The sequence below is a fragment of the Rissa tridactyla genome, chromosome 9 (assembly GCF_028500815.1).
Source record: "Rissa tridactyla isolate bRisTri1 chromosome 9, bRisTri1.patW.cur.20221130, whole genome shotgun sequence".
NCBI lineage: Eukaryota > Metazoa > Chordata > Aves > Charadriiformes > Laridae > Rissa > Rissa tridactyla.
The window spans coordinates 29,650,879-29,665,578 of NC_071474.1; the positions used below are offsets into that span (position 1 = coordinate 29,650,879).

A 14,700-nucleotide genomic window follows, 5' to 3' on the forward strand; every position below is an offset into this window, starting at 1 on the left:
ATTGGATAGTGCAAGAGATTTTTTTGAGCCTGCAGTTTTTTTCACTTTCCATGAGTGTTTGTTAATCTGCTAGTCTGACCCAGCTGTGAAACGCTTGTCCTTTTTATCCACTGAACAGTCTAACGGGTGCATACTCCTGGAAGAATGCTGTTTGGTTTTTTGTTATGATGAATATTATGGAAGATGTGATGATGTATTAACTTTATGTAAGGATGATGTTGCAATAAACCATATAATTATTACAAACTAATATAGTGCAATGCTGAAGATTGATCGAATGGAGGTAAATTTAGAAATAACACTGCCTTTCAAAGCCTTATACATAGTATCTGTAAAGTCAGTTTATACAAGGATGAAAAATACTAGACCAGGCAAAGAGACCCACTCCAACATTTAATAGGATGACTGCGGAAGTGAACACAGAGCCATGAGAAGACAAGGTACTGGTCAGAATTTTCATCAGTGATAATGTAGTAGTGCAATAATATTGTCACATAATACTGATGATAACGTTTGCTGTCGCGTGTATTTAGAATGTTAGCATTTATGGCATATGAGTAAATTTTCCATCGCCAGTGACAATCTATGACTTGTGCATGGATAGCCAGCCCTCAAGGAATGTTAGCCAGCCACCTTTCCCTTCCTGTTTGGCAACCACGTTTCTCTAGAACCTGCAGTTACACTTATATCAATATATCTTACAAATACATCATCTATTTAAGCACTGCTTTGTCAGACTGAATCATATTTACAATGATTTCAGCAGGTAGTGCAGTTTTATCTTCATTGATATATGTATACAAGAGTCACAACTTTGTGCTTTTTTCTGCTCAGTAATTTCAGTTTAATTTTGGTAAAAATCGGCAACCCGTATGTAAATCTTCAAAAATAAAGAAGCAGACAAAGGGAGAACAAGTTTTATTTACAAATGAAAAATCTTTCTTCTGTTATCACTTTATATGTACTAATAATTATATTTTAAGAAATCATAAATTAGGGTTGCTGTTGTATTTGCTGATTGTGATAAATTGTTTTTCACAATAGTTCATTCTTTGCATTCCGAGTTTCAAAAATGAATTTATATTGATGTACTGTAATTTGAATGCTATGATAGGAAACAAATCGTTTATGGGAGAATCTTTTAAAAATTCTCATGTGTTTGTGTACATCACTTTGCCCCAAAGCCTCAGACCTTCTTAAATTGCTTCACCTCAGTCAGTGAGAGCGTAACTGTCTACATCCGTTAAATTTTTAAGCAGGTGAGGAGTAGACCATGCTTAGCAGTAACGTAGATGCCTCAGTATACTGATAGCATTTTGCTTTTCATCGTGAAAGGCTTTCATATCAACAGATACAACTAAAGTTTAGGTTTGCGTTATATTTCTTTTTTACTAAAACTGCAAATATGTGAATAACTGTACATGGCCAAACGCACTGAAACTGCCATTTAAATGACTAATGTTTCTAAACCAGTGACACGAACTTAGTTTAATACTTCTAAAATCATTTTTCCAACTTTTAAATATATTGAAATATCCATTTCACATATTACAACCTCTGTGGCAGGAGGTGAGGGGATAGTTCCATCCCCAGTGGATTCCATGATGTCAATATTCAATTAACTTTTTTTTCCAAGTAACTGTTTTTTTTCTTGATACATCTACTTCTGTATGCTCACTGCTGCTTATATAAATAGTTTGCAAATTTGTCTAAGTGAATGTGACACAGAAGACTTAGAGGAAGGAGGCAGATGTCCTCTCAAGCTGTCATTTTGACAAGGTGATTTTCACCCAAAGGGTATTTTAACCTAACTCTCTTTCAGTTATTTCTCTAGCTATATCTTCAAGAATGAAATTTTAACTCATTGCTACAGCCTTTCAGGTCAGAGCAATAGGGTTCCCTCATTTCCCAGCCTTTTATTGTGTAGTTCTATAATAAGTATTTTTTTGCTGTTAGCTGGATAGATAGATACAACTTTCTTTGTGGCCACTGGAGAATCCATATTAAAATTAATTAAATATTACAATTATTTTCTGTTTCTTGGTGTAACTGAGAGAGCAGAACTGCAGTGTGGCCAGAATTAAGAACTCTCCTGTATAATTTCCGATTATAAATTAACCTTAGAGTAGCCATATTTTAAAAATCAGGTTGCTCAGTTTGGTGTTTTGTGCTTTGTAGAGTGCCTGGTGTAATTGAGATGCCATGTAAATACTGTATGTAAAATGATATAAATCCTGCTAAACATTCCAAAATGTGTAAAGATGAGTGTAAAAACACAGACAAGCTCTCAATTCCATGTAAACTTTGAAATGATTTGCACTGGGCAGCATTGTACAAACTTAAGTAATTCTAAAGTTTAAAACATGTTCACATTGCAAAATACAAGCTTTTTTGTGCAGAACTGAAGGTGGGCTGATACAGCCTCCCCACTTGTAGCTGTAGGGCTTGGGAATATTTGGTCTTTTTCGGTGTTCTTTTCACTCTGCTATTATTTATACATCTGTTATGTTTCCTGGATTAGAAAGATACTTCTATTTGCCTGTTTTCCTGGTGAAGTATGGAGAAGTATGAAGAAAAGACTGAAGTGACTTACCCACACACCTAGAGATCCCAAATTTCACATTCTAAATCATGAACCATTCTTTCTCCTTACAGGAGAGGAATTCTGTAGGAAATGGGCTTAACAGTCCCTTATCTTCTTTAGCATTCACAAGCTCTGTGGAGAAAGAACGTTCTTTATAGCTGTTTTTGAGCAGTGTTTCCTGGTTTTGAGGGCTGTAGAAGACTGGGGGGTGATACATTTATATATAGTCTTTCATGACTTCCTCTCATGAGTCTGATTTAACAGCTGCAAAATTCTTGCAGCATTGCTTCCATGTGCATATCTGAACAAGAGAGAGAGAAAGAGAACTGAAGACAGCTTTCTAGGAGCTGAAAATTATATAACAGCAATTCTGATGCAAATGTTATTTAATCAGAAACAGTTTTGCTCTTCATTATATCTGATTACTATGGCAATTAAAATCACCTTTTAACTACCAGTATTAGGATAAAAGACAGAATGAGCTTCCTCAGTCCCAATTAGTATTGAATTAATTGTTTTGAAGACATATTAACGTTCTCCCCTAATGCAGATGATGGAAATGAAGTTCTGTGCTAGTGGTTGATGGATATTCCTACTTTTCCTTTTCAAGTACTCATGTATAAGAAATCATGTGCTATTTATTCAAACTGGTATGTACTAGTATGAGCAATAATTCTGTTGTGTTTCCTTGAACTGTTGTTTTGCACTGACTGTTGCAGGATGTGGTTCGAGAAGGTTACTTTTCCTGCAGCTTTCTAATGATTCTGTGCTTTCCTGATTGTTATGTCTTCCTTCTATGTCCTTTAGTGTAAACAGAAATACATACTAAGTTTATTACGTGATACACATTATTTTGTAAATGTCTTAGCCTTAATCCTTTGAATTTATATATTGTCTAGTGATTGCATGGAGTACCTGGAGTGATAAAACTTGGGGCTTATTTACATTCCACAGATTATTAGTTTATGGTGCTGGATGCCAATGAGGCAAGTGTTACAATTCCTATGGGAAGTCATTATCTTTCATATTGATGTTGATGGTCTGTTTGAATACGCTGCACTCTTCCTGAAATATATTATTCACAGAAAAAAATTAGGTGGAGATTTACATTATGCTTAAATGTGAGCATCTATAGAACTAAGATGAGGTTTGATTTTTCTTCTTCAAAGCAATTATGCATGAGTTGCTCAAAATTTTTTAAGATCTGTTTATGCAGGAGTTTTAAGTCATCTTGAGAATGAGGGGGGGATGGCAAAATTACTGTAAATGTTAATAATATGGGTTAAAAAAAGCTCAAGAGAAATGCAAATAGTTGTGAGCATGGACAGGAAGTTAGAAAGAAATTACAACTTAAAATTTAATCTCCCCTTTTAAATTTTTGCAATGGAAAAATTTCTGTTTATGAATATGGCATATGGTGCCTTCCAAGTAAACTGATTTAATGAGGTAATTTGTCAGGGGAAGAAAAATAATTATTAGACTCTGAAATCTGAGATTGGGATAATTACAGGTTAAGAAAGGCAGAAGAATTGGCTTCTTTTCTCTTAAAAGTAGGTTTCTTGGGGACTATTTACTGAACAGTAACAAATGTTAACTTTGAATAGTTGTCTATGCAAATTCAACTTTTCCTTGGAGAAAGTGTTCTTATTTCAAAAAGTAGGTATTGCTGTTAATTTTGAAAATACCAGTAACATTTTTTTATCTCAAAAGTAATTGTTACTTAACATTATATTTGTATATTTTGTAGAACTTGCAGTGTTAAAAAACGTTTCTGAAATAATTAAATTGGGTGGTCAACTAACTTCTTTAGTAAAAAGTTTGTTCAGGAATCAGATAGCAAGGAGGAGGATTGCATGTAAACTACTGTGAAATGGAAATTTATTTGACTGTAGTGGCGGGACAAGTTCAGTGACTAAATTCTGTCTTAGTAGAATTGTTATGTTTTTCTGTGGCTGTAGTATCTCATTTCTAATAGAAGTGTGAAGATACTGTCTTCACAAGAGTAGTTTCCGAAATTATGTAGGAAAGAATATCATGTTGATGAGCCTCTTTCTACTGTATGCTTAAACATCACCCTCGCCACCACACTACCGCCCCCAATTGTTTAACGCTAGTTTACGTAAGGTTTATCATAGAATGGTTTGGGTAGGAAGGGACCTTAAAGCCCATCCAGTGCCACCCCCTGCCCTGGGCAGGGACACCTCCCACCAGACCAGGTTGTTCTAAACCCCGACCAACCTGGCCTTGAACACCTCCAGGGATGGGGCATCTACAGTGTCTCTGGGCAGCCTGTGTCAGTGTCTCACCACCCTCAGAGCAAAGAGTTTCTTCCTCATATCTGCTCTAAATCTTCCCTCTTTCAGTTTAAAGACATTACCCCTCGTCCTATCACTACACTCCCTGATAAAGAGTCCCTCCCCATCTCTCCTGTAGGCCCCCTTTAGGCACTGGAAGAGGCTGTAAGGTCTACCCTGGAGCCTTCTCTTCTCCAGGCTGAACACCCCCAACTCTCTCAGCCTGTCCTCTGAGAGGCTCCAGCCCTCGTAACGTCTTCACGGCCTCCTCTGTTCATGTCCTTTTTATGTTGGGGGCCCCCGAGCTGAATGCTCTGAGTTAAAACCATGAATTAAATAATGATAGTTTGCCAATATATATCATAATAGATCTTAACTAATAATTTTCCATCTGAAGTGTTGAGTAATGAAATGTTACAACACTTCCACAAATGTTAGCGTAGTTTTGTACTCCAGTACAATCATTGTACTTAAAGGTAATTTAAAAGGCTGATGATAAGGCAATGTATACTTAAAAGGAAAAGTTCTGTAAGGCACCAAAGAACATCTATTTTAATGGTAAAAGCCTATTTCTTCTCAAATGTAGAGATCTAATTAAATTAACTTGAACTTTGTCATCGATTTCAGTGGTTCTTTGTTAGTTGTATAATCAGATTTTCAACTTGAAATTGCTGGCATTGGTGAGTTGTGCAATCCACTGGTAGAAGATTTTAAAAATTCTAAACATATTGCATTTCATCTTTTACACGTCCAGCAGGAACAAAGGCTCTGCTTCTGGATTTGTATGAAAGTAGGAAGTAGAAATACGCTTGGTTTTTTTTATGCTTGCCAGATGGGCAATAATTGTAAAAGTGCAACTTTGCAGGTCTGGAAATTTAGATTTTAAACCTAGAGGGACATCATTTGGTGTCATATTCTGTAAGGTGAGAGCCATAATGTACTAACATTTGTCTTGAGACTATAGAACGTTCAACTTTACCACATAAAAGATGATTTTCAGAAAGCTATCAAAAGCTAAAACCAAAATATCTCTTTAGACAATGAAGTAATGAGAAACTATCAACTAGAAACTTTGCAGAAAAATCAAAGAACTGATAGCTGGTTTGTACCAGTGTAACAAAACAGGTAACTGTATTAATGAGGAAATTTATACAGCCCAACCTTGAATATATTATAAATGAGTTCTGAAACCGTGTGTGTTTTCTACTATCTTCTCTATTTTTGTGACAATATACTCTGTAATACTTCTTGTTTTAAGTGAAGTTTTCTGTGATTGCAGTAGGACTTGGCTAGTTAGTAGATTCCAGGTAAATCCTGTGACATGTCAGGGTCAACAGTACATTTCCTGCTGGAAACAGCTTGGGCTACACATTCTAAATTCTCTTAAGTTTTGATGTCTGTGTTATATTCAGATTCCATATTTGTCCAGTCCACCTGAAATTGCTTAATCATTATGGAAAACAACGTAGGTTTCAGAGCCGCTTCGAAATCTATGTAGAAAGGATTCAAAAACATGAATAAGTTAGACCTTGACATTCGCCATGGCATTTTTCTGTGTACACATTCTTAGCAGGAAGGATTTTTTTTTTTTTTTCTCATACTGGGTATATTTGGAGGTATCAGGCTAAGAAATGAAGTTTGGCAGTTTAGTCTGAACTAATAGCTTCCCTTTTTTTGAGTTAATTTTTGTGATAAAAGTGAACATACACTGATAGGGCTGTCAGGAGCTGACCAAGAATTCTGTAAGGTATTAGATGAAAGATAATTGATTCTCTATCATATGGACATGTGGTTTGTTTTGCTCTAAAATAAAATGTATTTTTTAAAAGGTTTCTTTCTTGCAAACTGTAATAAGAAAAGCTCAGCTACAGAAGTTTTCTTCTAAAAGGCAGAAAGGCTCATATAAACCAATTACTGTCTGATAAATATTATGTGTCACAGAGAGGTTTCTTTGTTACGTATTTGACTTCATAATTGTCATCCCAAAATGAGTTTAGGACCAACATTGGTCATTTCTGGTTTTGGCACTGAAATCTCACATTTGTTACAACTGGCTAAACTTGTTTTAGGACGTGGAGTAATTTAAATACAAATAGAATGAGGTCACTACAAGATTAAAGAATAATAGTAAAACCCCAAAATAAATCTGAAAGAACAAGAAATTATCATTCCCCAAAATGAGTTCCTAAGACTGGTTTCTTCCCTAAAATATTCTGGCAGTTGTGCAACTTTGAGCCATTTTTAAAAGAAAATTATTTTCTAATGCTGAAAGCTTTGATGTCTGATCTATCTGCTAATCATATACATTAAAATTTGCTTAGCACTGTGACTGAAATGTAGCCTTCAAACAGTAGTAGGACTTGATTACAGATGGATTACATCATTTATTGTATGGTCGTTTTTCTTTCATTTTTTTGAGCTACACAATCTTCCAACATAGAGGCAATGTCTTCCCATTTGTTACTAAGTAATCCATATTAAAGCCTTTTTTTTTTTAAGTTTAGTGAAAATCATCCTTGCAAGGGGCATAAGTCCATTCAGAATGAGGCCCCAGGGGAATGCTGATACATTTCAATTAAATACAGTCCTACTGAAGTAGACCTTACCCATGGTGACATTTTCTGAAAATGAAAAAGTGTGCATATTTCAAAAATTGTTGTCAGTAACCTGCCAGTACAACAAAGCACGTTTTTTTTCTCATTCTATTAACTTTATGTCAGCCTGAGATCGGGTTATCATAAACAATAAGCCTAATTGGTATGTAAGCAAGGATTTGCCTTGTTTCATAAACTGACATGAGGTATAGGTTCACTTATCAGTCATACTGTCCTAACTTGTTCTCCTTTAATTAAAAAGTAAATAACAGTCATGAGATTGTATTCTAGTGCAAAATGCCGAGGAAGACTGCTTCCTGAAGATATTTATTATGCATGCAAAATAAATTTAGCAAATTAATAATATGCAAATATATGAGAAGAACACAAAAACACACTTTCCAAAAGACACTGAAAACTGACTTTTAAAAGTGAATATATTGCAATTAAAAATTCTGGTACTGATTTTGAATAAAAAGTCTTCTTTAAAAGTGTATACAGGACACACATTAGACTTAACGAAAAGTACTTAAAGGTTCAAAGCAAAACAGGGTAGTGCAAGATGTGAACAGAAGTATAATTTCGAAACCGTTTGGAGAAGCAGGTGGGTAGACTGCATGTGTTGCCTAATGTGCCATTTGACTGGACTCTTTCAGTAAGGGCCTAAATTTAGGAAAAAATTCCTGGAAAATTCCTATAAACTTTTTATTAGCTTAAATTAGTTTACAATTGGTATATTTGTAATAATAGGAGTACAGGATTTTTTGCAAAGTACACGAGAGTATTGCCTTTACTGGCAAATGAAAGTGCACCAGTATTGGGTATTCCTATAGTAATCTTCACCTAGTTGGTGCAGGCAAATAAAAGGGAAGGCAGCAAAATGCTTCAGAAACAAGAGCCTGTTCCCTGGGGCTCTCGGAGCCTTAGTGTGAATCTGAACTGAAGAAACCAAAGAGATAGGAGGTGGATCGTGTTTTAGATGCATGGCTGAACTCTGTTGTAGCTTCGAGTGAAGTGCAGTTTCTGTAGTCTCTTCTCCGAAGTTATTCAAATAATTTAAAAAGCCTAAACTATTTTTTTGTTTCATTTTTACCAACGGTAGTGCTACACTAGTTCTTAGATTTCATTTAAGAATAGTAGTAGTTATTGGGGGATTTTATGTTCTAATCAAAATAGCCTCCTTTCTAGTGCAAACTGAAAAAACAGTCATCGTGAAGGTCCTGAAAAAATCTGCCAGAAGATAGATTATGATCTATCAAAAAGGAAGATTCCTGCCTTTTGTTAGGTGATAATATGCTGAAGGCAGAGGTAAAACTTTGTGTAGTAGAGGCCACAAAAAGAAACTGAAATTGGTCTCACCAAGTTTCTAGTTCTTCCAATCTAAATCAGAAAGTTATGTTTGAGTCCCTTGTCTAGTATGTACAAACATTTTGAGCCAGGAAAAACAGGATTGTTTAATTAGTGCATGGAAATATAGCTGACACTAGGAGGCAATATTTAGCTAAAACCTCTTACCTCTTCCAGATTTACTTTAAGACCTCACTTAAATCTGTTCTTTCTTTTTGTTCTGTAATGGGGGTGGGGTACTGAAGTTAAAATCTTTAAATACCTTTACTCAAAAAAAAATAAATTGATGAGAAAAGGAAATGAGCTTGGCTTCAGGGAAGTTGACACTTGTCTTCTTGAAGAAAGTAAGGACCTATTTTTAGAACAATTCAGTGCGATTGTTTAGAGGAGAGAAACAAAAAACTCTCATGAAGTTGAAAATGTCAGAGCCGGCCACTACCACAGAAGCAAGTTCAAGAATGCCTGCCGAATCGGAGGCAAACCAAGAAGTTGAATATTCCCATCTTTATGAAAAGTCTATGAAAAAGCTCTGATTTTACATACATTTGTCATTCAAGGTTCAAGTTAGGCACTAAACAGAGCACTGTCACAATTTTTCTAGTGTGATCTTTCAGCGTTCCTCTTTTGATTGCAAGAATGACTTTAAAAGCCTCATAGGCTACAACAAACTAAACACATTTCAGTTTCCGATATGAAATATTAGCAGCAGTTATTTAAAAAAAAAAAAAAACCACCACCACCAAAAGACAGTAAGACTTATTGTCCTGGCTGAGCTGTAGCTTTTATTGCTACTCAGGCTAGCAAAAGAATGATACTTTACCTATGTGTCTTTTGTCGATTTCAGTTTTCATTTTAATGATATGAGTTATAAATAGAAAAGAACGTTATTTTGCATTTAATATCAGGAGGTATGGGTGTTGGTGTCTCTTTTTGATGTTTAGATGAGATTTGTCAGGAAGTGATAAAGGAATGTAGCATCGACAGAGGATGCTAAATCTAACTTAAGGGTTGTATTTCATAAGGTGCTAGCAGTGATAGCAAAGAAATATTTTATCTTCATCTCTGTGTTGAAATGGTTCCTCTGTTTCAGAGGAACTCTGTTGAAAAAGAGAAAATGGCTACAGAAGCAGGTGAAGGATTGCATTTGCTCTGTGAAAAATAAGATAAACATTCTTCATCATTCTCAAGTGTTTGTTTTCTACCTTTATAAAATAGTCCTCGTGGTTAATTTAGCAATGTACAGATCATACTAAAATAAATTACCTACCTATACTGAGGAATCTTTGTTCTACGTCTTTGTCAGATACAGGCATAATACACTATAAGAGCAAGCTGTTTGAAATAATTGTTTTTAAAAGGGAAGATACTTTAATCCCTCTGCTGTTTTCCAGGGGTAGGTTAAATGTCAGCTCTGCACAGTTATTTGTGTTGGGTAAAAGACCCGATGTGCTTGATGAGCTTTTTCTCTGGACTCTTTTAACTGCTTGAACTGTTTTTGTGCAAATTCTCATACAGTAGATAAAAGCAACATAAGGCATACAGACCAGCAAAGCATCTTGATTATTTTCTTTTTTAAACATTTACTTTCTTAAGTACTTGTCAAAGAAAGATTTCCATGTAAGGAGAGTGACAGTTAAAAACCATAAAAGTAGATACAAAGCAGAAGGTAGACTCGGTCAGTGATGTCTAAAAGCACGCCTGATCCTTTTAGTCCTGCATGTATTGATTATTGTTTTTTTAAATCTTGATTTTATGTTTTACAAAGGGAGGCTTAAGGATTGTGTAATACTATTGCAGTCTTTCCTACAGTAGTATTGCACATGCAAAGGCACATTTACATTGATTTTTATCTTTTTAGAAAATATTTTTTCCTGCCTTGTTTCTAAATATTTACAATTCTAAAGTTAATATTGTCTTTCCATCTTCAAGTACCACTTACTGATGGATAAAATATAGAGAATGGCTTGAGTTTGGGACAGGTTATCTATCTTTGCAAAGCTGAAATTTAAAAATAATATTCTGGAAATAGATTATATGCTTTGTTTCTGTACAATATTTACTTCTTTGGGAAGTACTTTAGTATTAAACTGCTAATTGATTGTAAAGTTTTGAATTCACATGAATAAAAATTAGGACAGGCTAGTCATACCTGATCGCGTGCTTTCCTGATGTATTTTTGTCTTGATAAATATTCTAAACAACCAGTTATTATTTGGAAGGACAGTTTTCCTCATAAATATAGAAGCCATATCTGCACTAGAAGTCATTTGAAAATAAAGGCACTTGCTCAAAAGTAAAGGCTTTGTTCATGACTAGAGATAGACAGGAGTTGTTCTTCACACTGTAACTTAAGCAGCAGCCTAAATGCCAATAACTGGTTTCTTGCAGTGTCATTCCCCATTTTGTCACGTCCCCTTTTTAAAGATACACCATCAATAATAGTGTTCTTTATTCCCACAGTTTTGTTTGTGAACACATTCTAAAACATAATTTTTGATTGCGAAGATACTTCCACTAACTCTGCCTAAATGTTTTCCTGTTTGCTGCTGTACCAGAACAACCCTCTGTTGGGGAAATTATCTGTTGGGATAAGTTTTCTCTCTTTGGACTTCATGGATTCTAAGCACAGGAGGAGATTGTCATACCTCTTTTCAGTGGCTGCTTTATATAGTCATAGAAATTGTGCTGCCTTAGGCATTTCTTCTTAGAATCCACCCCAGTAGTTAGTGTAAAGGCTTTTCCAGTTGTGATTTGTCTTCTATGAATGCCATAATCAAGCTTGTATACCACTACTACTGGAAATGGAATATGCTGACTTTTTAACGCACTGATCAAGATTGGTAATTCATCGTTGTTTCTTTGGTCACTTCTTTATATTGGAGCTCTTGGTCATTCCCTAATGAGGAGCTTGCACCTGAAGTTATACACACTCATCTGTTTCTGTTATTTTCATTTATGTTATTATTCCAAATCTTAGGCTTGTTTTGATCTTCCAAAATGGTAGTATTTCTTATTTGTACGTGATCTGTTGTTAAGGCAAATCCACTAATTAGGTTTTCAGAAAAATTTAGCTGGTAAGCTCTCAAATGTTAAAGTTTCCTATCTATAAACAACTTTTTGTTATTACTAAGCCAGATATTTTAGTAAAGACCATCTTTTGCACCTTCCACTGATTAATTAAGCAGACATTATATTAAATGCTGAAGACCGGATAAATGAGAGAGAACTTTTCTAGCCAAATGAAGTGCAGTATATTGCATTAACAGAAACCATAAACCATAGATTTAGTCTAATATCTTTGGCAGAATCCTAATCTCATAGTCTTGTGTTCTGTTGTCTTCAAAATTGGTTTGAAAGGTCTTTCATGCTGCCAGGTGAAAACTACCATACTTTTTTTCTTTTTCCCCACTAATGTTTTGTTTTTTCTTATAAGCAAATGCTACCTTTGCTATTCTCAAACAATAATCATAATAATAGGAGGTATTTGGCCATTTAAAACGTTAAGTTAATTTCAGAGTTTTGCAGTTTCCTTCCACATGAGTGGAGAGAACGTTATATTAGCTGATTTGGCATTAGTCATCCATGGTCATTTATCTATCTTGTCTTTGTTCCAAGGGGTAGCACTATTTTTGTGCATTAACTTTGAAAAGTTGACTCAGTTTGACTGGGCTGGGATTATTATACATCTCTAGCAATAGTCACTGTTCTGTTTGTAATACTATCTTTCACCCTTCACTCTACCCCTGTGTACAATGGAAGATATTTAAAAGGGAAATAAGCATTACGTATTTCATTTCCGCTGACAATTTCTGTTGGAAATAAATTTATCAGTTTAGAAACTTCTGTTAGTTTTTGTCTTTGTTTCTGATTTATGTCTACAAGTTGCTATAGGTAGTACATAAAAAAAGGGGGGGGGGGCAAATCCTCTCTCTCAAGGAGAGAGCTAGTAGTATGTGATGTAACTCAGCAAGAACTATGGGGAAAGTCTGAAATTTATGCTGAATTTTATTTAGGGATGTTAATGAAGGCGAACTGAAAATGCAGTTCTCTGTCCAGTTCCCACTTAATCACCTGACAACTTTGATTAAGGTGCAGAGCTGAGATCAGACGTAGCATAAATTTTACTTTGAGGAGTTAAAAATCTCATCACTGTGTTCTACAGCTTCCTTAATTTATGTGTCTTTATATTGTATATTTTGATATTCCAAAAATAGTGTTTTTTAGCACTTGCATTAATTAGTAGGTAGAATAGCACACTCAGCAAAAAAGAAGTGGAAGGCTTCATAAACATGTATGAAGTATTGAAGGAATTTTATCTTTTTTGAATAAACTCTGCCAACTCTTATTTTTTAATGAAGATTGAATGCATTTTTTTCCTACACATAAAATATTCTAACATATTAACTAATTCTATGTATTACAGTTGCATTCATTAAACGTTTCAGACTAACTTGGTGTGTATTAGTTTGGACAAAGTGTATTCACAGACCTTTGATTTAGAATATAAATTCAATACAGAGACAACAATAAAGAAGCACGTGTAGGGTAAGGAAAATAATTATGGTGTATGCTTTAGACAAGATTCTGGCCTTCTGTATTTGAGTGTGACTCAAAAGAAGTTAATTTACTTATTTATTTTGCAGGAGCTTAGTTTTTTAAGGGTTTTAGATGGAATGTAATTAAAACTGGTATTTCAGAGTCTTCTGCTGGTTGCTATTCTTGCTCTGCTCCCTTTCATCTTACACTGGAGAAAACTTTGTGTGTGTTGTATATTATATATAATGGTTTAAATTGCATTGATGTATAATTTTACTGTGTCAAGTACTTACGCTGATAATCACATAGAAATTTGAACCAAGTACTGTTTTAGGAGTGGTTTTACATCAGGTCTGGATTTAGTCTAATAAATCTAAGTGTAATAGAGAACCAGGGCAGAATACCTTTTGCATTAAGAAGCTGCTTTTAAACTTGAACATTTGAGGGCTTGAATGTACATTTAACCTCCTACACTTTGTGTGAGTCAAAGTGTTTTACTGTAATGTAAATCTGTTGCATAAAGTAATTATCTTCCCACTCTGATGGGGAAATTTATATTAACTTGAAGTCTGAGAGATGTGAATAAAATGTCCACCTACCTGCTGAGTCTAGTCTATATCTTAGTTTTGGATTGTAACACAGACATGTGAACAGAAAAAGAGGCATTTGTCAATAGTTTTGTAACATTGCAGTTCTTTGACCTCTATTTCTTTTGCTGTTGAATGCTGCTATCAACTGTTATTAACAGAGTGAAGTGCAAAGAAGTTAAAGACTTAGATACATAAAAAGGAAATAATCTTTCTACCCAGATTTCCATAATGCACCATAAAGTCCAGCAATTTAAAGGCTACAGGTTAGCTTGGATATGAAAAAAGCAAGAGAAAGATTTAACAGAAGTAGAATTCAGCGTTTAAGAAATGTTATGCCACCTACTTTCACTGCATGATTCTCTCATCTTTCTTCTTACTTTAAGATAATCCATGGTGTACTGTTACATGCTGTGGTGTATGTATCCTTGCATGTCGTATAGATAAATTATTTTTTTTCCCAAGGATTTAATGCATCATGAGAATGGGAGGCAACATATAAATACTTGCAGTATCTCAAAAATTTAATTTTGTGCCATTGAGTTTCATCAGATTTTCCATGTATGTTGATTAAATAAAAAAGAGATGACCTGTTTCTACTTCAGGAATTAAACAGCGAAACAGCAGTCATTCACCAGCAGCTGTCTATCTGCATGCTGAAGATGTCATCAATAATGCACAAGATAACATCTCTACGTTGAAAGAACAGTAGGACTGGCATCAATTTTGCTTAATAGAGCATCATACACAAACTAGAC

At 34.7% G+C, this 14,700-nt stretch overlaps 1 protein-coding gene across 4 annotated transcripts in view; it reads left to right on the top strand.

Annotated features, from left to right (window-relative positions):
• The window catches only part of DIAPH2 (diaphanous related formin 2), a 229,851-nt gene that overhangs the window by 150,468 nt on the left and 64,683 nt on the right, over window positions 1–14,700 (top strand). The gene's annotated exons all lie outside the window — the stretch shown is intronic.